This window comes from Psammomys obesus, unplaced genomic scaffold (assembly GCF_907164565.1).
Source record: "Psammomys obesus unplaced genomic scaffold, mPsaObe1.curated_primary_1811, whole genome shotgun sequence".
Taxonomy (NCBI): Eukaryota; Metazoa; Chordata; class Mammalia; order Rodentia; family Muridae; genus Psammomys; species Psammomys obesus.
In genome coordinates, this window is record NW_026596256.1 from 8,358,838 (window position 1) to 8,381,158 (window position 22,321).

General features: G+C 44.2%; 1 pseudogene; it reads right to left on the minus strand.

Annotated features, from left to right (window-relative positions):
* Positions 1-15,123: 15,123 nt before the first annotated feature.
* Positions 15,124-18,427, minus strand: LOC129668678 (vacuolar protein sorting-associated protein 51 homolog; annotated as a pseudogene).
* Positions 18,428-22,321: the final 3,894 nt, after the last annotated feature.

The window sequence follows — 22,321 nt, forward strand, 5'->3', positions numbered from 1 at the left end:
AGCACGTTCTTTTAATATCCTGACTTAGTTTGCATGTGGCTGTCTGTGCACGTGCGGAGGTCAGAGGACGGGTTTGTGAGAGTCAGCTTTCCCGCGTTGTCAGGCTTGATGGTAGGCACCACCACCCTGCTGAGCTGCCTTCCTGGCTCCTCCTCAGTAAAAGGGAGTTCAGACAATTTAACTGAGGTTTGAAGGAGTTTGTTATCCTTGTAGAATCTCATCTGTCGTAAGCACCTTGTAAATGTTAGCTGCAGTTTAAAATACACCGAATATTTATGTTTATTTTTTTCGAGATCGGGTTTTTTGTGTGTGCGGCCTTGGTTATCCTTAAACTCTGTAGACCAGGCTGGCCTGGAACTCACAGAGGCCCACCTGCCTCTGCTTCCCTGAGTGCTGAGATTAAAACCGTGTGCCACTGACCACCCGGCTACGTTGACTATTATTAGTATTAGTGGAAGAATAGGTTATCTAAAGCTGTAGAGAAACTTACTAGGTATAAACGTGATTTAGTTGCCCAGCAGATATTCGCTAGCGTTTATGTGTGCCTGTGTTGTCCCGGCTCTAAGAACAGCTCTTAGTTTACACTGTAGGAAGGAAGCAGGGCCAGCACACCACGCAGGGGAAAGGAAGTTTAGGGCTACCCAGGCATGGTGGTTCAGGACTATAATCTGTCTCAGCCTCCTGGGAGGCTAAGTGAGAAGAATGCCACGTTCAAGGCCTACTCGAGTAACAGAGTGACTTTAAGGCCAGCATGAACAGCTTAGCAATACTGTCCTCAACTGAAAAGAAAGTCTAGGGATGTAGCTTAGGGACAGGGTGCTTGTCTGGCTTATGCTAGCTAGGCCTTAGGTTCAATTTCTAGTAATGCAAAAAGGAAAAAAAAATATGCAGAGTGGTTATGGAGTTGGAAAGAGACTGTGAGACATGAATGCACAGAGAGGATGTATTACAGGTGGACTGGAACCGGGTACATGTAGTGGGAATGTCGGTTCAGGAGGCTAGCATATGAACAGCAACTAGATGAAGTAAGGTGTTTGCCTGGAATCACCGTGGTTTTTGTTTGTTTGTTGTTGTTGTTTTAAAGCTCTGCAATGTACCGAACCTGAACTTGTACATTGGTGCAGTGAACACGATGAGGTAACTAATATTTATTAAGCACCCACCATGTGGGCAAAGATGGCTCTTTAGACTCCGCAGGCACCTTATAGGATGGATATTGTGGTTACAGCTGAGGAAACAGGGACACAGGCAGTTTAGTTTGCTCGGGGTCACACAGCTGAGGAGCCTGGAACCTGCTCCAGAGCCCACGTCTTTATCTGACTCCTGCTTTGCTAAGATGATGTGATTAGCTCAGCGTGAGTCAGAAAGCAGCCCGAGAGACCATGAGAAGTGCTGCCTTGTGTGGGCCATTGTCACTGATTTTCAGCTGGTCTGGAAAGAAGAGGCAGTGCGCCATAGTATTTAGTTTTCACCTCTGCTGAGCACAAAGAATGCAAAAGCAGTGGTAGGAAATAAAAGTGCCCACAGACTCACCTTCGCTTTCCACTCAGGTTAGCACCTGAGCAGCTGGAATTTATGACAGACTGCATTCCCCTGTCTCTGTCCTCTGTCAGAGGCTCCCCATTTCAAGTGTGCGAATGTTCACTTGCAGAAGTGGGGACTTTGCTGTGGCTGTACAGACAAGTTCTACCAGGCCCTGATAATTCAAAAGAAAGTATGGTTTCAGAGGGTGGAAAAACAAACAAAAAAACAACTCTGCTGAAAGAATTTGGTTTGTGAACTACAGCTGACCTATCGGCCCTTACCCTGCAGATAAATCACCTGGTACAGAGAATCGTTTTCTTCTGAAAGGCGGCACTGCTGATTAAATGGACCAGGGTAGTTAAAAACAAAAGCAAAAGCTAATGAGACATCTCTGTGCAGCTGCTGTTGGTGGAAAGGCGGACAGGCATAGTGAGTGGCCCATCAATAACCTTCCATGCTGCTAGACTGGACTTTCCAGCCTCATTGCTCTTTCCTGAGGGGCTTGAGCAAGAGAGGCAGGCTTTCCACGGTGTGAGCCTGAGCTCCCCTCGCATGCCAGGAACTTGTAGCTCAGAGCTTCCACTTTGTGAGTGTTCAGCGTGTGCTCTGTGCGGAATTGACTTGTTTTGAGATTTCTTTGCCCTGGGGAACATTGGTGTTCCTCAGTTTCAGGGTGACGGCATGAGCCCTTCTTTAATCTCTTGATTCATGACTCATATTCTACATCTGGATGAAAGGTTAACCTCCTCCCACCCACTGAATTTTAGATAGCCTGTCAAGCAGGACACCTCTCTTCACTCATCTGCTGCTCTGTGCTTTTTTTTTTTTTTTTTTTTAAATAATGATTAAAACCAACATGTTTTATGTTGATAGGTATTTTGCCTGTATATTTGTGTGTGCCTGGTGCTAGAAGAGGAGGGTATAAACCCTAAAACTCGGGTTACAGAGGCTTGTGTGTAGCCATGTGGGTGCTGGAAACTAAACCCAGGTTCCCTGCAAGAGCAGCCAGTGCTCTTAATCATTGAGCCAACTCCCCAGTCCTCATGCTGGGTATGTACTGACTGATTCTTGCCTTAAACTCTCAGAGCAAGACCATAACTGGCCTGGTAGGAATAAGGATATTTGCATTTGTGTCTCTCCTGTTGGCTATCATTGACTGTGGCCTCCAAGAAATTAGATTTTTTCCTGGGAATCTCATGTTGTAAAAAGAAGGCTGAAGCCTGGAGACCCAAGCTTTCACACACTTATGGCAGCTTTGAGATCACCCTTCAGGAGAGCCAGGAGCTGAGACACTCATGGGTCAGGGTTAGGCAGGACCACACCTGGCCTGCAACTATGCTTGGAGGTGGTGAGGTTTCTGGGTCTTTCTGGCGTTCTTCTGTAATGTGACACCGAGTAAACCTCTCTCTTCTGCTTTTCACGGTTTGTCTTTTTAATCGGCTTGCTGAGGATAAGTGGGTAAGTGTCTGGCTGGTTAGGAAGGCTAGAGCACAGGCCTTGACACCAATAACTGGTAACAAATCGTCTTTGAAAAGAACAAAAACTCAGTACCTTCCTGGGTGAGCCCCTAATCTTACCTTGTCTGCCAAGCGCAGTGAGAAATGCTATAGTAGGAAGACAAGCGGGCCCTTATTTCTGCGGCTTACAAATGGTGTGGTTTTTTGCAAAGTGGGCAGATTCAGCAGTTAGGCAAATAGTTTGCATCTGCCGAGCAGAACCTGGGAGGTCTTTTCCTGTTCAGGTCTAGAAATGACGGTTTGTTTTAGAGCTTGACATTTTCTGATCAGGGGAAAGTTTGTGGGAAATTTGGTGATGCCTTATGAGGCTTCCCCGTCACAGTGTTGCCTTTGTAAAGTTACTGTAAAGTGGGTAATTTCTACATTCTTAAAATGCTTCAACTTCTTCTGAAGGACCCTGGGTCATCTAGAATTTGTCTTGAACAAGCAGTTGCAGACTTCTTTGAACTGGACAAATTAGTGTACACTTGCTTAGTTTGCCTGGGCTTAGCTAGGTAGCACAGACTTCCCTGGATTTGGCCATCTTTCGCACTGTCTCAAGAATTGGAATACAGGTGTGAGCACTACGTTACAGCTCTGAGGGGAAAGTTTCCCCACTGGACGTGTTACAGCTCTGAGGGGAAAGAAATCCTGGCAGTCAGGAGCTAAGCAATAACACAAAGTCATGTCACACAGCAAACCTCACCCAGAGATTTGTTGGGAGAGTCCTAAGAGAGCGGCTGCCTTAGCTTGGGTGAGAAGCAGCAAAGAGCTGAGCTGGAGGTAGCTCTACATAGGGTTTCGAGGTGGTGGAGTTTTCCAGGGTGGGAATTGGTGAGATTTCAAGTCCTGAGCTTGGGGCAAGCCCAGGGATTGGTGGGATTTCATGATCAGGATTGGGTGGGTTTTTGTACTCAGGGATGATGGGTTTTCAAACCTGGAAGTGAGCTTGAACCTTTTATTCTACAGGCACCAAGTCTTGCTCCGTCTGTATTGTTTTATCTCCAGAGTTAGCTCATGTTTCTCTAGTACTGTTCCAAGGACTTCACATATTTTAACTCTTTGGTTCCTTATGATTTTTAAAAAATAAATCAGAGGTTTATAATGAGGCACAGAGAAGCCAGTTTGCTTATAGGAGATGATTCCCATTGGTTCCTAGTAGCCACTCCTGGGATTGTCCCTGTGTAATATTTTCCCTTTAGTTAGGACAAATGTTGCTAGAGTAGCAAACTAGAGTAGCAATAAAATGTCACTTCTGAGATGATGTTACAAAAAGGACCACAATTTCTTTTTTTCTGTCCATGGCTCTCAAACTCAGCTCCACTGCTATTTCAAAATACTGTAAATTTGGTGACATAAAATAAAAAGCAGTTATCTCTCACAGTTGTGTAGGACTGGGAAGTCCCAGATCAAGGCATGCAGGTTAAGGGTTCAATAGGGTCTGGTAGTTTCCCCTACTGTCTTTATGCTGTGAGACAGGAAGCATGCTCTCCGGGCACTTTCATTAATTAATCTCTGCTATGACATCATCTAATGGGAATATGCCTTCATATTAGAGGGTAGAGTTTCAGTGTGCTTTTGGGGGTATGCAAAAGTTAGGTCCCCACTATTCTTTGAGCCTCCTTTGTCAGTGCAACCAGCTATGATCTTGAACATTACTACCCAAAGAGCTTCAGGACCAGGAGCTGATGCCTCTGGTTACCAGCGATTGAGCATCCCTGTGAACAGTGAGTGAGCTTGGGAGTGGAGTCACAAGCTGAGCCTTGTGGTTACTGCAGCCCTTACTGACAATTGATTGCACTTGTGATACTAGAGAGCCCAGCTGAGCCGAACCTCAGAAAGTGAGGAAAAGCCTGTTTGCCATTTTCAGCCACAGTTCCCAGATAAATTGTTACAACTAAGTGTGTAGTAACACCTGTCCAAATTCACAGAATGTATATGTAAAAATAAATCCAAAATGCAAAGCTTCTACTCTGTCCCTATGAATGATTTTTATTATGTATGTAATTATGCAAATCTATGATTACAATTTGATGAATATTATACATAGTTATAAACACAGAAACTGGCTATCAACAATACTAGAATAACTTAATTAAAGTATAACTTTTAGAGATTTATTTTTCTTTTAGGTGCATGAATGATTTAAATTATGTGCACTACTTGTGTGCCTGCTGCCTGGAGAGTCTTGAAGAGGACATCAGATTTCCTGGAACTATAGTTAGGGTGTTGTTAGCCACCATATGGGTGCTAGAAACTCAACCCAGGTCCTCTGCAAGAGCAACTAGTATTCTTAACCACTGAGCCATCTCTCTAGCTCCTAAAATTCATATTTTTAAATGGCAATTAAATGTGGTTAAAGATGTGATTGAATGCAGTCATTATTTAGATTGGAAACAGTTTCAATGTCTAGCAACAGAAAAATGAACTCTAGAGACCAACAGAAAGCCATCCTTCAAAATGTTGTGCAATTTATAAAGGTTTCTAAAACTAATCGTTGCATGAAGATGAGTCCCCAGACCCCGTATGTTCCCAATTATGTAAAAGGAACCACACAAAACCAAAGTACTGTCTCATCATGAAAACATGGAAAGGTCTTAAAGACAGTAAAGGATGACACAGAGAGTGAATGAACACAGAGGGACTTTTACTTTCTGTCTCTATGGTCCCATATTTTCTCTCATTGTGCCATGAGAATTTTCTGCATGGTTTTTATGTTCCTACAAGAAGATGACCTTGCTTTCTGGAATCATTTAGTGTAGGATTCATTTAGCTGTGGGGCTGATACAAAAATGGTGAAGCAACATCAGCCAGCCAGAAGAGGTGGGACCTTGCACTTTTGTGGTTTTTGCGTATGGGAAGTGACTTGCTAAAATTGCTAGATTTTATTTGTGTGTGCGTGTGTGTGGGTGTGGGCTCATATGTAGATGTATGCATGTGCCACATGTGTATAGATAGTCACAGGGATCTGGAAAGGACACCAGATACCCTGGAACTAGTGTTCCATTCGACAGTGTGCTGCCTAATGTGGATGGTGTGACGTGAACTAGGCTCCTCTAGAAGAGCAGCAAGTGCTCCAGTACCTGAACTTGGTGCTTTGACAAGAGTCATTCAGGGACAGTAAGCTGGCTCAGTAGGTAAAAACACTTGATGAAAAGAGTGAAAACCAGAGCTCAGTACCTAGAACCCACTTAAAGGTGGAAGTCCACTGAAGTTGTCAAGGTTAGGCTCACCTGTGCACACAACATAACACACACACACACACCGTCACCACTGATGCTGCCACTGCCATCAAAGTTAAAATCCAAAGACAGAATGACAATAAAACTTGGAACACTGGAGGGGGGAGGGCTGGGGAAGAAAGAGAGAGGGAGAGCACTAAGATAAAGGGCTTGTGGCCCAAGAAAGGCAGAAATTCAGTCCCAGGCAGAGGTGAGAGTAGAGGTATGAGCCAAGTTGTGGTCATTGGTCAGATGAATAAATGCAAAGACATTCAGTCAGTGTCAAAGCTTGCTTTCCTAGGGAGATAATTGCTTAGAGAGGCAACAATATTAAGAATAGCTAACTCAGAGTTCATTCACCAATGCATATTACATTTAACTCTTCTGGGAACTGTTGGTGCTGTTATTCCATTTTACAATTAACTGAAGCAAGGATCAAGAGTTTAGTACTTGATAGCAGCCACGCAGCTGGGAAAGGGCAGAGTCCTGACTGGCTGTAGGCTGGATTAATGCCAGTCTGTACTTCAGGTATTCAGCTCTCTCGCCAGGACCGCTTTGGAAAATCTAATACGGTGTAACAAAAGCCCTCTTAAGAGTTAGGGAAGTCAGGAGGCTGAAAGAGCACTTTTTGGATAAGCATGAGGAACGTAGCAGGAATAGAAATGTGATGAGCGAAGAATAGGGTAGGGGCGCAGTGCCAAGAAGGTACGCCACTTCGTCATGCGGCTTCTAAAGCCGACCTGTTTGGAGACTCGTGTTAGTCTGTGTCATCTCTGTTGTGTGTGTTGGATAAGTGTGTGTGCCCTCATGGATCACGCCCATGTATGCACATGTGTAGGCCGGAGGAGGACTGCAGGTACCTTCTATTGCTGTCTGCCATACTCCTTTGAGACAGTCTCACACTGAACTGTTTTGGTTAAATGGTCAGTGAGCTCCTGAGATCCGTTTCCACACCCCCACCCAGTGTTGGAGCTGCATACACTCTCAGCCATGCCTGGCTTCTTACATAGGAGCTGGGGATCCAAACACAGGTTCTCATCCTTGTACAGCAAATGCTCTTACTGACTCCCCAAAAACTCTTGAGGTTGTTGCATGTCAGGCCCCTGGATCAGGACTGGTCTTAGATTCTATCCTCAGATAGTCTGAAAAGTGAAGGAAGGCAGAGAGAGTCCTCAGCACTGCAGGCCTGTGTTTGATGCAGGGTTCCCCGGCAGGCTCCTTCATGTTGGATCACTGAGAACTAGCAACAATTGACATGACCTTGAGGTCTCCAATAACACATTCTTTTCCTTTGGTATCAGTTTCATCACATTAACAACCCAGTTACAGGCCATCATTGAGTCAGAAGGAAAGATGATACTAAAAGGGAGTCTCTGACTCCGTACTAGATGGTTTTTAACATTGGTTCATCTGGCTGTTCTTATTAGAGAAATTCATAGAAGGTAGAGAAGCTTGTGTCTGTATCTTTCTCCCAGAGTTTGCAGGTTCCCACAAATGCACTGTGTTTCTCCGTATTCTTGGATTTAGTGGATGGCCCAATTACTGCCCCTATGTTCCTGCCGGGACTCTGGAGTTTCCTTTCTCTCTCTTGGCCCTGCCTCTGTATGGTCCTGAATATGTGGCACTGCCCACCATCCTGATGCGTCTGCCTTTACCAGGCTCTTCCTGCACAAGTGACCCGTGCTTTGCTTCCTGCCACCTTCACTAGCTTCTTCACCGATTCCAGAACACACCACATAACCCCAGCAAATGAGTAATGGGTGCCATGTGTTCTGGCTGGAATGCAGTTTGCCCCTTCTGAAACGCTGAAGATCTATTGTCACTGCAGCCATGTTAGTGGTGGGGGCACTTTGGGAGGTGCCTGGGTCACTGAGAGGGACTGATATTCTTTAGGACCCGAAGGCAGTTTCTGTCAAGTCTGCCCCTCGTGTGCTCCTCTTCCGCAGTCTGCCGCCTTTCTGTCTTTCTGTACATGAACCCTCCGCAGACACTGAGCAGATTCTCACACCAGGTTCTTAGAGCCCCTGGTTTCCAGACCTAGGAGCCAAAATCAACTCTCAGCCTTTTAAATAACCTAATCTCAGGAGCAATCATCCTTTGGCATCTATAGGAAATGGGTTTCAAGATTCCGCTCCAACCCCATAACCAAATCCGTGTTCAAGTCTTGAATGTAAACTTGAGCAGTGTTTTCATATAACCCACACACCTCCGTGTAATTTTAGTAATCTGTCGATTACCATGTTGCCTAACACAGTGCAAATGCTGTGCTGTTCTGACAGTGTGGTTGTTATGCTGTATTGCACAGGGATTAATGACCACCAATGAAAAGGCCTATGCATGTTCAGTATAGATTCTTTCCCCCTCAAATACTCCCAATTCACAGTTAGTTGAACCACAGATCTAGGACCTGTGAGAGCAGAAGGCTGACTGTATTCTACTATAGTCACACATCATTAACTCTGCAACCTGGAGTAGTAAGTGAGACACAAGCATTTAGAACGTTCACTGTGTGAAAAAGTAAATGTTTTCTTTGTGCTGGTCTTGGGTCAGGTCAGCTGTATCTTCTATTGTTTGCACAGTATGGAACCTGTTTTAGGCAGATTTTGGGATGTCTTGCCTGGAAAACTTGGGAACGCAGTGCCAGCAGGCCTATGAACCTAGAATCAGGTGCCTGGAGGCTTCAATAAGCAGGCATCTAATGCTTTCCAATTCTTCCTCATGAATAATTTACTGGATTCTTTCTGCAAAACTGGTTCTTTCCACTTCCCACAACACAAGGTCAAAAGCTGGTAGTCTTCAGATTTTGAGTTAGAGCTTTCTACAGCTTTGGAAGGACAAGGCATTTTAGATCTTAGGTTCAGGTTCAAGTCTCAGGAGAGATCTTTTGCTTGGCCAGCCTAGGCCAGGTGACTATTCCTAGTACAGTCAGCAAAGGCTGGGCAGACAGCCTCTTTGTGCAAATATTGGTTCCATGTTGGTAGCTTAAAAAAAAATCTAACGAGGGAGAGGCTGGTCTGGTCTGATGTTCCAAAAGCTGTCGTATGTATTTTAAGAAAAGACCTTTTAAGAAAAGCTCCTCATCCCTGAGAAAATTAAGTAGTGAGTTGTGATTAGTACAAATAAATATATTTGTTTTTATTGTGGGAGTAATTTTGTAATTTAACATAGACATATTGATCTTGGCTTTAAAGAAACATACAGGTATGAGTTTTGGGAAGCATATGTACTTCAAATGAGAATACAAAGATTCTTTAGGCCCACCACAAAGATGTAGCAGATGGGCAGCCTAGGCTTCTTCATGTGGGTCCTCTAGTAAGGGAAGTGGGGACCACATCACACATGGGCCCACTTGCCAGCTTTTTGATCAACTGCCCCAGCAGGACTGCCTTGACATGCCATAGGGGAAGAGGACATTCTCAGTCCTGATGCAACTTGATGAGCTGGGGTGGAGGGGAAAGGGAATTCCCCTTTTCTGAGGAGGGAGGAACTTGGAGGAGAGGAGGGATAGAGCCACAGCAAGGATTTAAAGTGAAAAAAAAAAAAAAAAAAGAATACAGAGGTTCTTAAAAAGAATGAGTAAAGGCAGTTGAGACTACCCAGGGTACATACAATTTGAGTGACTGAGATTAGGTATTTATGTAGGTTACTTGTCCTGTTGTTGTGTCAAAATGCCTGACAAAGGAGCTGAAGGAAGGGAAGGTTTGTTTTGGCTCAGGGTTTTATGAGAGCCCATTGCGATGGGAATGGTGTGGCAGCAGCAGCAGGAAATGGAGGGTCACCTTGCGTCCTCAGTTGGGAAGCACACTGCAGTGAGTGCTTGTGTTTAGCTCTAGCTCTTCTTGTCCTGCGCCCGAAGAAAGACTGATGCTCACACTTAGAGTAGATCTTCTCACCTCACGTGACCTATTCTAGATAACTCTTCACAGGAATGCTCAGAGATTTATTTTTGTGGTGATTCAAAAATCTCATCTGATAATCAAGAGTAATCATGACACAAGGAAGGATGAACTTTCAACTGAAAGGAAGTAAACACAAAAATACACAAGTTTAGATTTGATCCACTAAAGGCAGGAAATTAAAGCAGAAACTGGGTGTGTTCTGGAGTCATGTAGCTTTGGGTTTGATCTTTGGCTTAAGACTATCATTTGGGAATTGCTAGTAATAGAACTGTTGTATGGTGGACTTCTGTGGTTGTTGCTGCTGCTGCTGTTGTACATGCATGCATGTGTGTGTGTGTGTGTATCCAACATTGACCTCACATTTGCTAAATGCTCCCAAGTATCACTTTAGAGAACCAGTCTGGTTTCAGTAAGACAGACTTCCTAGCAGGAGATTAGACACATCACCCAAACCAAGGCTACCCACACAACACCTACCTGCATGAAGACATCTCCATCTGTTTAAAACTGTTGCAGTTCATATACAAATCTATGACACATACAGTACGAGTGGAGGCTTCTTTGCTCATGATGGTTTGTGTACTACCCAAACTGCCCAATCAGGTAGAGCAATCTACCTAGCCACAGATAAGAGGTATTAAAATTCCTCCACCAGATAAATGAGATATAATCACACCACACAAAAGGTTTGTCTCAGAGTAGTGTTGACACTGAGGGAAAAAGAGCTAAGAGGAAGAAAACCAACTCATGAAGTTTGTGGGGCCCTAGATCCAATCATACCCGAAGCTATAGAATTACCCCTGGGCTTTTATCAATCATGTAATCAAACATTGTTGAGATAGTTTTCTATGGCTTCCTCTTGCTCTTATTCATGTTGTTGAGTAGGACAAGAACACAGGCCCCTCAGTACTGTCTACTTGAGGCATTTCACCTGGCAAGCAATTGTGAGGAGTATGATGGTGCCTTCCTCCAAAAGAAAAAAGCAAACTTTTTTTTTGTTTTGAAATACAGATTTACACATTTTTATTTTTTTATTGAAAATAAGTTATTTTAATACTGTTAGGATTATTTTTATAAAACTGTGATTTTCTTAGTTTCTTCTTTCTCTAAGTCTGTCTTATTCTGATCGCTCATAAAGAGGATATATACATGGGGAAGGAAGTTATTAGGATGCTACGAGCTCCTGCCTTAGAAACTGTGGTTGCTCTCTTGATGAACAGAACCAAGACACTGCTCATTAGTTTTACTTTCTATGTAAGTTCGGGCTCCACTTGATATGCCAAAATGTTATGATTATTTTTATAAAACTGTGTTTCTCAGTTTCTCTCTTAACCCTGCTACCACACAAATAATTGAGACTCTTTTATATTTGTTTACTATGTTAGGCCCAGCATGAGCCTAATATCCAGAAGGGATGAAGAGAACTCAGGAGACGGATCTCATCGATGCGAAATTGCAAGAGGTTTATTTTAACCATTTTGCAATGGGGTCACTCCTGTCAGTCAGCAAAGAGTGGCATTGGGAGACAAAGGCCTTGAGTTTTTAAAGGATAAGGCGCGGGAATTTTTAGGGGTTGCAGTCTTGGCAATTCAGGATTGGATGAGGAAGCTATAAAGTAAGATAATTGGTTAGTATTAGGTGCTCAAGCTTGGCCAGTCCTGCCAAGTGTGGATGTGGCTGCAATTGAAGGTGGGGGTGGTTAGCTCATCCTTGAAGATCAGGGCTGCAGGCTTTTGGCTGGAGGTCAGGGGCCACTCAGAAGAAGGACTGAGGCCATCTGGGTTGGTTGCTAAGAACCATTATCTCGAAGACAAGGGTCTGGTCATTCTTTTTGCTGAGTGAAGGTCATTGCTTGCTCGCTTTTTCATATCTGTCCTCACAGATGGCCAGGGTCACATTCCTTCATTCTCTGGAAAGGTACTACGAGGCTTGAGCTTAACCTGGGCCTAAAACTCAAAAGTATAGGCTTTAGAAGACATATAGGTTACAAAGTTAGTCTGATCCTTTCAAATAATAAGCTTCACAACATAATAACTGAGCAGTTATTACTCTATAACCCTCTAAGCTAATTTGGTTTCTTCCCAGTACACATCCCAGGGATACTTGCACTTTGTAGCTTTCCTGTTTCAGCTCTTTCTCCCTGTCCCTCCTAGACATCTCCCTTGGCTGAATCTCTTACTTCCTCTTCTAGCTCCTTCCGCCGTGACTGGCAGGAAGTCCATCCCTGTTCTTTACCCTGCTCAGTGATTGGTTGGGAGCTGCTTTACTGGCATATCAGGAAGCAGTGTTTACATAACATGAAGACAGGAGATTCTCAGAACAAGGATTGCCACCAGATATGGAGAGTATAGAAATCAACATTTGACTACACAATAAACTTTTGCCTACATAATATAACATATTTGATCATGACTTCATATCTCTTATCTCCTTCCAGATCTTCCCCATGTAACTTTTTATTGCTTGCTACACATGTGAAATGAGATGGGTTTTATAAGCTAAGTACGCCGCAGCTGCAATGAAGACTACTGTATGAACATATCCGTGTGGGCCATGTTTCATCCTGCAGGACTCAGGTGGCCTCACATGAAAGTGTGCTGACGCTCTGCTGCTTTACGTCATGAGTAGCAAAGTCACTGGTAATTGATCTGTATCTTATCAGCACCATTAAAGTAGTTTGACTCCCTCCTTAGCTTGTAAGCATGGTGTAACACCAGAACTGGCAACTCTTTACCTACTTCTGTTTTGTTTTTGTTTTAAGATTTATTTTGCGTGCTTTGCCCACATATGCCGCTGCCTTTGAAAATTAGAGTTGGGAGTCAGATCTCTGGAATGAGAGTTATGGAGGGCTCTGAGACACCCTGTGGGTGCTGGGAAATGCAATGGGCTTGTTGACCGTTGGAGTCTGTGTTGAGCCATAACCACAGCCATTTCAGCTTCCATTTTGTTTCTAAGGTGAAATTAAGTTCAAAGTTTTAAACTTCTAACCTTGCTTTCTAGAAGTAGTTGTTTATAGCTGACAGCAACAAACCCTGCCAAGGAGGCAAGTTACTTACACACACAGACCCTGCCAGAGGGTGGAGCCGACCTGATACTTTGATACTTTGATCCAATAGTGTCGTAATTCCTACTTTGTTATCTACACACTAGGCTACACTCTGGCTGCACCCTTGTTATCTATACAGCTGGTTGCACTCAGTTGCACTCGGGCTGTGCTTTGGAAGACCCTCACTTACATCACCTAGAATCAATCAGCTTAAAGATTAGCTAATAATATTTTGTCTAGTTAGCCAAAAACACAATATTGCTTTGTATGGTTAGCCAAATGTGTTACTGCCCTCCGCATGTCTTTTTTGTTTGGTTCTTTCTATGAAAACCCTACTGTGACTTGTAGAGGTCACAATTAGGCTCCTGAGTCCTCACCGTGGCCCTGAAAAGACTTTCTAATAAACCATCAATATCTAGCCGAGACCGGTGTCTGAGTGGTTTGTGTGCCACTTCTTTGGTTGGAACAGAGGTCCTCTGCAAGAACAACATGTGCTTTTAACTGAGGAGCCAACTCTCTAGCACTCATTTTTGTTTCTTAGGAAGTGAAGAATTGAGGGTTTGTTTTTTTTTTTTTCTTTCTTACAACAGACACATTCTAACAAATGATCTCTGAGATGGTGCATGTGAAAAGCCTCCATGCTAGGTTCTCAAGTGCATTTGGCCCCCTAACGGACTGTTTTATTAAATAGCTGCATTGAGGTTTAATTGACATAAAATTGGTAAAAGTCACATTTAAAGTGTACAATTGGGTAATTTTTACACCGGTGACACAATTGAGACGATAAACTAGTTGCAATTTAATCACAGGTTTTTAGCTTTTTTTTTTTTTTTTTTTTTGAGTCAGGGTCTTATTAGATCAGGATCATATCACACTGAGAGACATCTGTGTCTGTTTCCTGGGTGCTGGGATTAAAGCTGTGTGCCGATGCACCTGGCATCTTTAACCTTTCATAATGGGACTGTTCAAGCAAACACAATAGGAGGGGTGGAGACCCTCCACCACCACGTCAACACTCAGCCGTTTTTCTTTCGCCTACCACTTTCCTACATTTTAATTTCCCTGGAATATTTTAAAGTAGATTCTGTATATGACATTGCTTTACATGTAAATACTTCAGCCTATGTCTTTAACAGATACTGATAAATCTCTTAATCTTTTAATCAGCTGCTGGAGAGCTGTTGGTCAGAGCACTTGCTGCTATTGCAGAGGACTTGGGTTTGGCTCCCAGCATCCATATGGTGGCTCACAATCATTCATAATTCCAGTTTCTGGAATCCTGTACCCTCTTCTGGCTTCTGAGGGCACCAGATGTATGCATGTCACTTACATACACTCAATAGATCTTAAAAAAAGAATATTTTAATTTATTAACATTTCCCCCCTTTAACTCTTCCTTACCTCAGTACCATTTCCTCCTGTGGTACTGGGGGTTGAACCCAGGGCTTTGAGCCCACTAAGCTTTCATTTTACCTGTAAGATATATCTCCACCCCTTTTAATTAATCATTATTTTAAATGAAATGTATCTGTGTTACCCAGAATGACTTCATTTTATTTTAGTCTCCTATGTCACCATTCCCATCCCTACCCTGCCCTCTTACTACTTATCTGTTGAAGACACTGAATCCTCTTTGTAGAATCCCACAAATCCTAGCTGATGGAGGCAGGCAGTTCTTTATTTCTAATATTTCCACAAAATCAGGGGTCAAGTCATCAACAGTGCTCTCTGCATGGGAGCTGCTAGCCATGTGAGTCCACCAACATGGTCTCAACTAAAATGTGCTAAAGGTAAAAAAAAAAAAAAATGTATGCCACATACTATATTATGGAAAAGAATGTAGAACATTTTGCTACTATTATAAGTACTGCTTATATATGAAAGGATATCTCAGACATACTAGCCAAGGGATATATTTTAAAATTAAATTTGCTTCTTCAGTTTTGCTTTGGTGACGTGGCCACTGATAAAGCCACAATTACATATGTGACTTGTGTTAAAGTCCCTTCCTCTGTGCTGCTGTCCACTGGGTTTCCTCTGGGGTGGTGTGGGTTCTCGCATCCTATCTGGGGTGTATAGTGAGTGCCCTGGTGCCTTCTGATTACGGTGATACACATGAGGATGAGAAAGGCCGGGCCTTCTGGGCACTGGCCCAGCAGCTCCAGCCAAAATATTGATATTTCTCTTCTGAGTAGCAGCGTCTTCAAAGGACATCCACCAGCACTCAAGGTTACGCTCTGTGTGGGATGGAGCAAGACACAAAGTAATGCTGAGCACACCCTGAAACCATTGTTCCAACTGTAAATCCCTATTGTGGTCTCTGTGGTGGCTGCTGCTTCTCCACACCCTACAGCCGTAGTCCCATCCCCTCCCTTCTGCTTTCCGGGTGACAATTAGAAATCCCCTTGAGGTGCACACACTTAATCCCAGCACTTGGGAGGCAGAGCCAGGCAGATCTCTGAGTTCAAGGACAGCCAGAGTTACATAGAGAGACCCGGTTTCAAAAACAAAAGAAAACAAGCCTCTCCCCCAAACCTCAACAACAATAACAAACACCTTACTAATGAGGTAAGTAGGTAAAACATCCGATGATAGAATCCTTCATTTTCTGATGGTATCCACTTAAGCACAGCTCCCTTTCCCTGAACTACAGCCCAAGCCTTAAATGAATTAACCCTTTTAATGCCCCAGGGACTCTTTCGTTGAATGCTGTCCCTTTCCCAGTGCAACAGGAACACCACCCTGATTACAGGTGTCTTCCTGGAGGAGGAGCAGAGGCTCAGATCGATTGTGTTTTCCTCTCTCATTATAATGTCTATTAAGATTTTAAAGTAGGGATATAATTCAGTGTAATTAGACGGAGAATTACGTAGGTCAGTAGCCATCTCTGACCCTTATAAAACTGGATATGTAGTTCAAACAGTTACTGAAGCCTCTTTGCAACAGACCTAAGCCCACTAGTTGTTGTAACAGTTTTCAAAGTGTGTTCCAAAGTAAGAAATAGACTATAGAATGGGAGGTTTAAACAGTAATCTCTTAATGTCCCATGGTTCTAGATGGGAGAAGCCATCTTCTAACAAAAGTTAGAAGAGTTGTGTCCTGCTGAGCACCTGTCCACCAGCTTCTGATAGTTAGTTAGCTTGAGGTCTGCCTCTTGGTTTCCACTAACTCCTTTATTCCCATCTGGCATCTGCTTTCTCTCTGTTTCCCCTTTTATATGACACCAGTCATATCGGATTGAAACCCTTCTGAATGGCCTCATCAAAACTAGGTTACCTCTGTAAATACCTATATTCAAATCCTATATTCTGAAATACTGGTTGTTAAGGCTTCAACAAATGACTACATGGGGACACAATTCAGCTCCTAATTTATAACCATTAGAATCTTTGTGGTTCATGTCAGTGGCCATCATTCTCAGAGACAAGTGATACTTCCTAATGATCTTTCTATACATATTTACGTATTTTATCTTTTTTTTTTTTTTTTTTTTTTTTTTTTGAGAAGGCCACACAAGCTTATTAGAAGAGTCCATAAACCTACTTCATCTAGTAGCAGGTGCGCTAGCTCCTCGTCAGCCACAGAGCCCACAGTTAGAGCTGCGGAAGTGGCAGGCCACCTTCACCCGGGGTAGCCCAAAGCGCAGCCACACACACTCCAGGAGCGTCTTCAGGCCGATCTTAATGACACTAACCGGCACCGACAACTTACTGAATTCCGCAGGACTTGGTTTGGAGAACAGCTTCTGAATATTGCTCAAGAAGTTGGTGTCCATTGGAGCTCTGGGAGTGTGGCTAGTTGGATAGCAGTCCTGCGGCCGGGAGCTGCTGTATACAGAGAAGGTCCTTTTGCTGGAGTCGCTGCTCCAGCTGCTGGGCCTTTTAGACACCCTCTGCATATAGGAGGTCCACTGTACATCAGTAGTTGTGCTCTCCACAACACGCTTCATGACAGCACGCACATTCCGGCGCTCCAGAGCACTGAGCCAGTCCGGTGTCTCCACACTCTTGCGTAGCATCTGCGGGATATGACTAGGCCCTCTACCTTCACAGAGTGAGTCAGCAGCCGCCTTGCTGTCTCTCTGGCTTCTGCAGACAGTGTACTCGCAGGTGTAAGTGGAGACTGATCCTGCACGGAAACTGTCCATCAGTGAGTGTGAGGATCCAGGCAGAGGCAAGAGAGCAGCAGGAGCAGGGCAGGTAGTGTGGCACCTTCATTTTCTCTGGGAAGCTCTGGGCTGTCTGGTACATGGAGCAGATGAACCCCACAGTGAGGCCCTCACGGACCCCTGGCTGCAGAACTCGCCCCTGAAGTATGGCTTATTGGAGAAGGACACCTCCTTGGCTGTGAAATGACCACTGAGAGGTCTTAATGTGGCTTAGGATGGAGCTGGCCACGTTTGCCAGCAACTCAGAGAAGCTGGGGCCCTCCTCCCTAGCCAGGCGAGGTGTGGCCAGGGCCTGACGAACATCTGTCAGGCAGCTCTGGAAGGCTGTCTGCAGACCCTGAGATGCTGGCTCGGCTGCTCCAGGGCCACTATCTCCACCAGTGCAAAACAGCGACCGCCCAACTTCTGCGTGAATGCTTCTCTGCACCGGCAGGGCCCGGAGCGGCCAACAGCTCCACCTGGCAGAGGCGACCCCTAAAGCCATCGCCTCCGAGGACAGTGAACTCTAACAGGTCTGGCGCGGGAGAGGAGAATGCCAGCTCAGTCTCCAGGCTGCTCAGTTCTTCCTCTAGCCAACCCTAAGCCTCCTCTACCATTTCCCGGGAACTCCTCGCACAGATCCTTGGCCGGCTCACCCAGGGCCAGCAGCAGCTCCCCGCGCTCGGGGTACCCGAGGAGCCTTCCCTGAAGTGCTGCCGCAGCCGAGGGGCCACGTGAGCTGTGATGATCTGGAAGTCATCCTGGATGGTGTGGAAGGTGGGCAGGTGCTGGCGGTGTTGTAGCACGGCGCTGGCACGACCCTGGTATTTGCCCATAGGCACCCAGCTCCACACACTTGGTGAGGGCAGCTCAAAAACGAAGTGCAGTTTCCGCAGCAGTGCGCACACGCCTGCGAGCTTGGTGATGCGTTCTTGTCAGTCCTATAGTGCGGCGCTGAAGTTGGTGATAAGTACCATGTTGATGGCCAGCAGGTCCATCTTGTCTTCTATCTTTTGGAAGTCGTTCTTCATCTTCCGAATGGTGTCTGTAGCTGAGATTAACTTACTGTAGTTCTCTTAGACCATGGTCTGCATGAAGAATTTGTATGTAGTAACTACATGCATATCAGAATATAAAGGGTAACGGTGTTTTTTGTTTGTTTGTTTGTTTGTTTGTTTTATCTGCCATTTCGTGACCTTGGACAAATCATTTATGTTCTCTGGCTTCCAGTTTTGGTCTCTATAAAATAGAGTTCTTGGTTAAATGCTCCTTTAAGCTCTTTCCATCGCTTACAGAATTCAATTCCAAGACCTAGTTTTAATATATCAAATAAAATAATTCAAACCAATACCTGATTGCATAAAGAAGTGGTCTGAGGGTGAAACTGGGCTGACACTCTGAGGTTAGGCAAAAATGAGTCATCAGTGAATTATTTCATCTGATTCTCTCTCTCTCTCTCTCTCTCCCCCCCCCGTCTGTTTTTTTCTCTCTTTCTGTGTCTTTCGGGGATTTAGACATTATTTTTGGTGATTTTATTGTTGTTTAGAATCTTTGGTTGGTGAGGAGGAGGATATTTGTTTTGCTTGTTTGAGGTTGACAAGTATTACAACGTAGATCTGCCTGTTGGCTTCAAGTTCAAGTGTCCTATCAGCATAGCTTTGTCCCTCACATTGTGTTATGTTTAGAAGGCAAAGAGAAGAGCACATGCTTCCAAATGGTGGGTGCTGTGGTTTGGATGTGAAATGTCCCCCTGGGCTCATACATTTGAACACTAGTCCCCACCTGGTGGAGCTCTTCCGGAAGATTGTGGAACCTTTAGGAGGTGAAGCATTGCTTCAGGAAGTGGGCATTACGGTGGGCTTTGAGGGTTACTAGGGCACTCCGACTCCCTGTTTGTGCCCAGCTTCCTGGGTGTGGGTGCATGGGACTAGCCAGCCTTCTGCTCGTCCCCAGGCCCCTCCTGCCTTCTGCTATGTCTCCCTCTCCATGATGGACTCTGCATCCTGAGCTGGGACCTAACACAAGCCCTTGTCCCTTCAGTTGCTTTTGTCAGGACGTTTTATCCCAGCAGCAATAAAAGCAAAATCAAGACACTTTGGTTGAAGCAGCGTTCAAACCCTGAACACGGCCTGAAATACTATTTGGATGAAGCCCAGAGGTGAATTTTCTGTGCTTCATTTGACAGTACATGCTTCATGAGAGTCTCTGGATTTTCTAGTAGACACTTTCCTTTGTCTGGAATGACAGTGCATGCTGGAAAAGAAGAGGTGTGAAACCAACTTAAATGTCCCTAAGTGCTAAGCAAGTGAGGTCAGCCAGCGAAGCCATTGATTTGCGTCCGCAGGGCATGAGAAGGAGAGCCTGCAGCCATCAGAGACAGCAGTCTTTACCTGTGAACTGGGCCAATAGCAGACATTCAGTCAACTGAATAGTTTGTTTTCTTCCAAAGCTGGATATCCAGGATCATGTGTCAACTCATACTGAGTGTGAGTTTGTGATTTATTAGAACTTTTGTTGTAAGATGACCAAATCAATCTGTTTAGTGTGGGCATGGATAATAATAATAATAATAATAATAATAATAATAATAATGATAATAATAGTATTAATAAAACAAGGACATTAGGCATATCTGAGAACAAAACCAAACACAGAGGGGTCTTCTGCTAGTGAGTACAGTACCATTAGCACAACTAGAAGATAGTGAGTGGAGGAAGGTTTATTGTCCATAGCATGTAAGGAGTCCTTTAAAGTCATTCTAAAAATATTATACCCTCCCACCCCAAACTGCCAGCCAAAGCAAGCAGAGATTTAATTTGAGAAGGCTATACAGATTCATACTGTATATATGCACTGTATTCATTTGGGGCTAGGTAGATCCTCAAGTATGCTCAATTTAAGGTGTCCATTACAGAGAATGCTCAGTAAGGTCTTGTTAATAGCTTTAAGAACAAAGATGGCAGACACATTTCTGGAGATGATTAGTTGAAGGTATTAGAGTGCATTGTGTGTGTTGATTTCCTGCAGATGGAAATACTTCCTCTTAGAAGGAGAAAGAACACTTGTAAGACTTAGAAAGTAAATGACATGTAAAAGACTCAGGAAGCTGAGACAATAGTCACAGGGCTCCTCCCCAGTGCTATGCAACCATTAATAACTGCTTGGAAAGGGATGCTCTCAGACCTGTGGAACCACCTGCAAGCAACGCAGGAGGCCCGAGGCCGTTCCAGGGAGGCAGCTTTGGTGAGTCATCTTCCATGCTGGGGTAGGTTGTGATGAGGCAGCTGCCTGAGTCATCCCTGTTCTTATAAGTGACCCCTCACCCATACTTGTGTAAGTAACTCTAAAACTCACTGGTTCACTAAAGCTAAACTTGAGTGATATTATTTCATTGGTCTGTTGTCATTCACCTGTCCAGTGTGAATAGGCATTTGTTCATGTCTCCCCAGGCATAGTCGCACAACATAGCATATGTTTAAAAGGTTAAAATGGTGAACAAAAAATACCTCTAAGCATGCTTAGCGTGATTTAGAAAGACGGCAGCAGGATACTTGATGGACATGGTCATCTTTTTCCCGGAAAGGTTTTGATGAACCTAAAGGACAGGACACCTCGAAGCATTGTTAACAATGGAGATCACTCCCAAGAGTTCTTGCTTCATTTAGCAAGTACCACTTGCAGGAATGTAATATTGGATAGGTATTTAAGATTTTTTTTTGGATCTTATTTCTCTTATAAATGAAAAGATGAGGATACTTTCATCCATTAAATATGAGTACCATGTCAAGTGAGAAAAAAGTGTTTTACAAGGTGCGTAAATATATCTGGCATTTAATTAAATAAGTGTAGTTCTTATGTGTATTGTTTCCAGAAAGCCTTTGAACCACTGGCGATAAACTGGATCTCCACATGTCAAATCCAGCCCACAAATCCCCTTTATGTCAGCTTTTGTCTAGAGTGTCAGCATTCATCCTTGAGCTGTGGTCCCGAGCTGCTCAGCTGATCCCCTGTCTTACCAGTCTGCTATTTCAGCCTTGCCTTCTGCCTGACCCCTGGGCCATCTACATGAATGAGGGCAGGATGCAGGAAATTCAGTTGCGCCTGGATGCCATGTGCTGTGTTTCCAGTCTCTGTGTATCAGACTCTGTTCCGGGCTGGGAACTTGGGAATGCTGAGTATGGATTCCAGAAGGAGTGCGGCCAGACAACCGGGCAGTGTGACGCCTCACTCTGGCTGGTGCTTTTCACGATACCAAAATAACCTGCTGGTCGTGCTTGTCCCCCGTGTTCTTGCACCAGTTTCTAATTCTTGCTTTTCCACTTGCACCCTGGCCTACAATTGTGGTACAAAAATCCAGCAAACAATGTTTACTCTGTCAAGTAGTAATGGAAGGACTGTGTCTTGGCCCAAAGATATTTCCTCAAGAAATAGCGATAGGAAGACTTTTTACTGTGACTTTTTGGTAAGTAGTGAGGAAATTAAATAGCCATGAAATTATGCACAAACACCAGATCATGGGTTTCATAAAAATATAATGAATATTTGGTGGACCTTGAACTCCTCAAGCCTGGGAGACTCCTGTCTAGAGAATTATAGGCGGCTTATGTATCTTAGAATTGAAAATGCGATTTGCCTTTAGAATTCTAAGGAGGGGAATGCATTTTGATTTACAGTTTTCTGTGACTGCCTGCCATGGCAGTCAAAAGTAACTTCTGACACGTAGGTGGAGGACACTGTCATGTCTGCTTTGGGGCAGACCTTTCCACTACTCCAGAAGCGTTGTTTCTGTCACCTGTCATTAACCATCTCTATGGCAACTATCTACTGTTTTGGTAACAGGCTTCAACCAGCGATGTCAGACTGCTAGGGAAAAGTGTGTGCTTAAGATTGGGCAGGTGACCCCTCTGGCTCCCTTAGTCCTTCCTCACATTCTTCCATAAAACCCCCAGAGCTGCTGGATGAAGCCTTACATAAGACAGTTATACCGG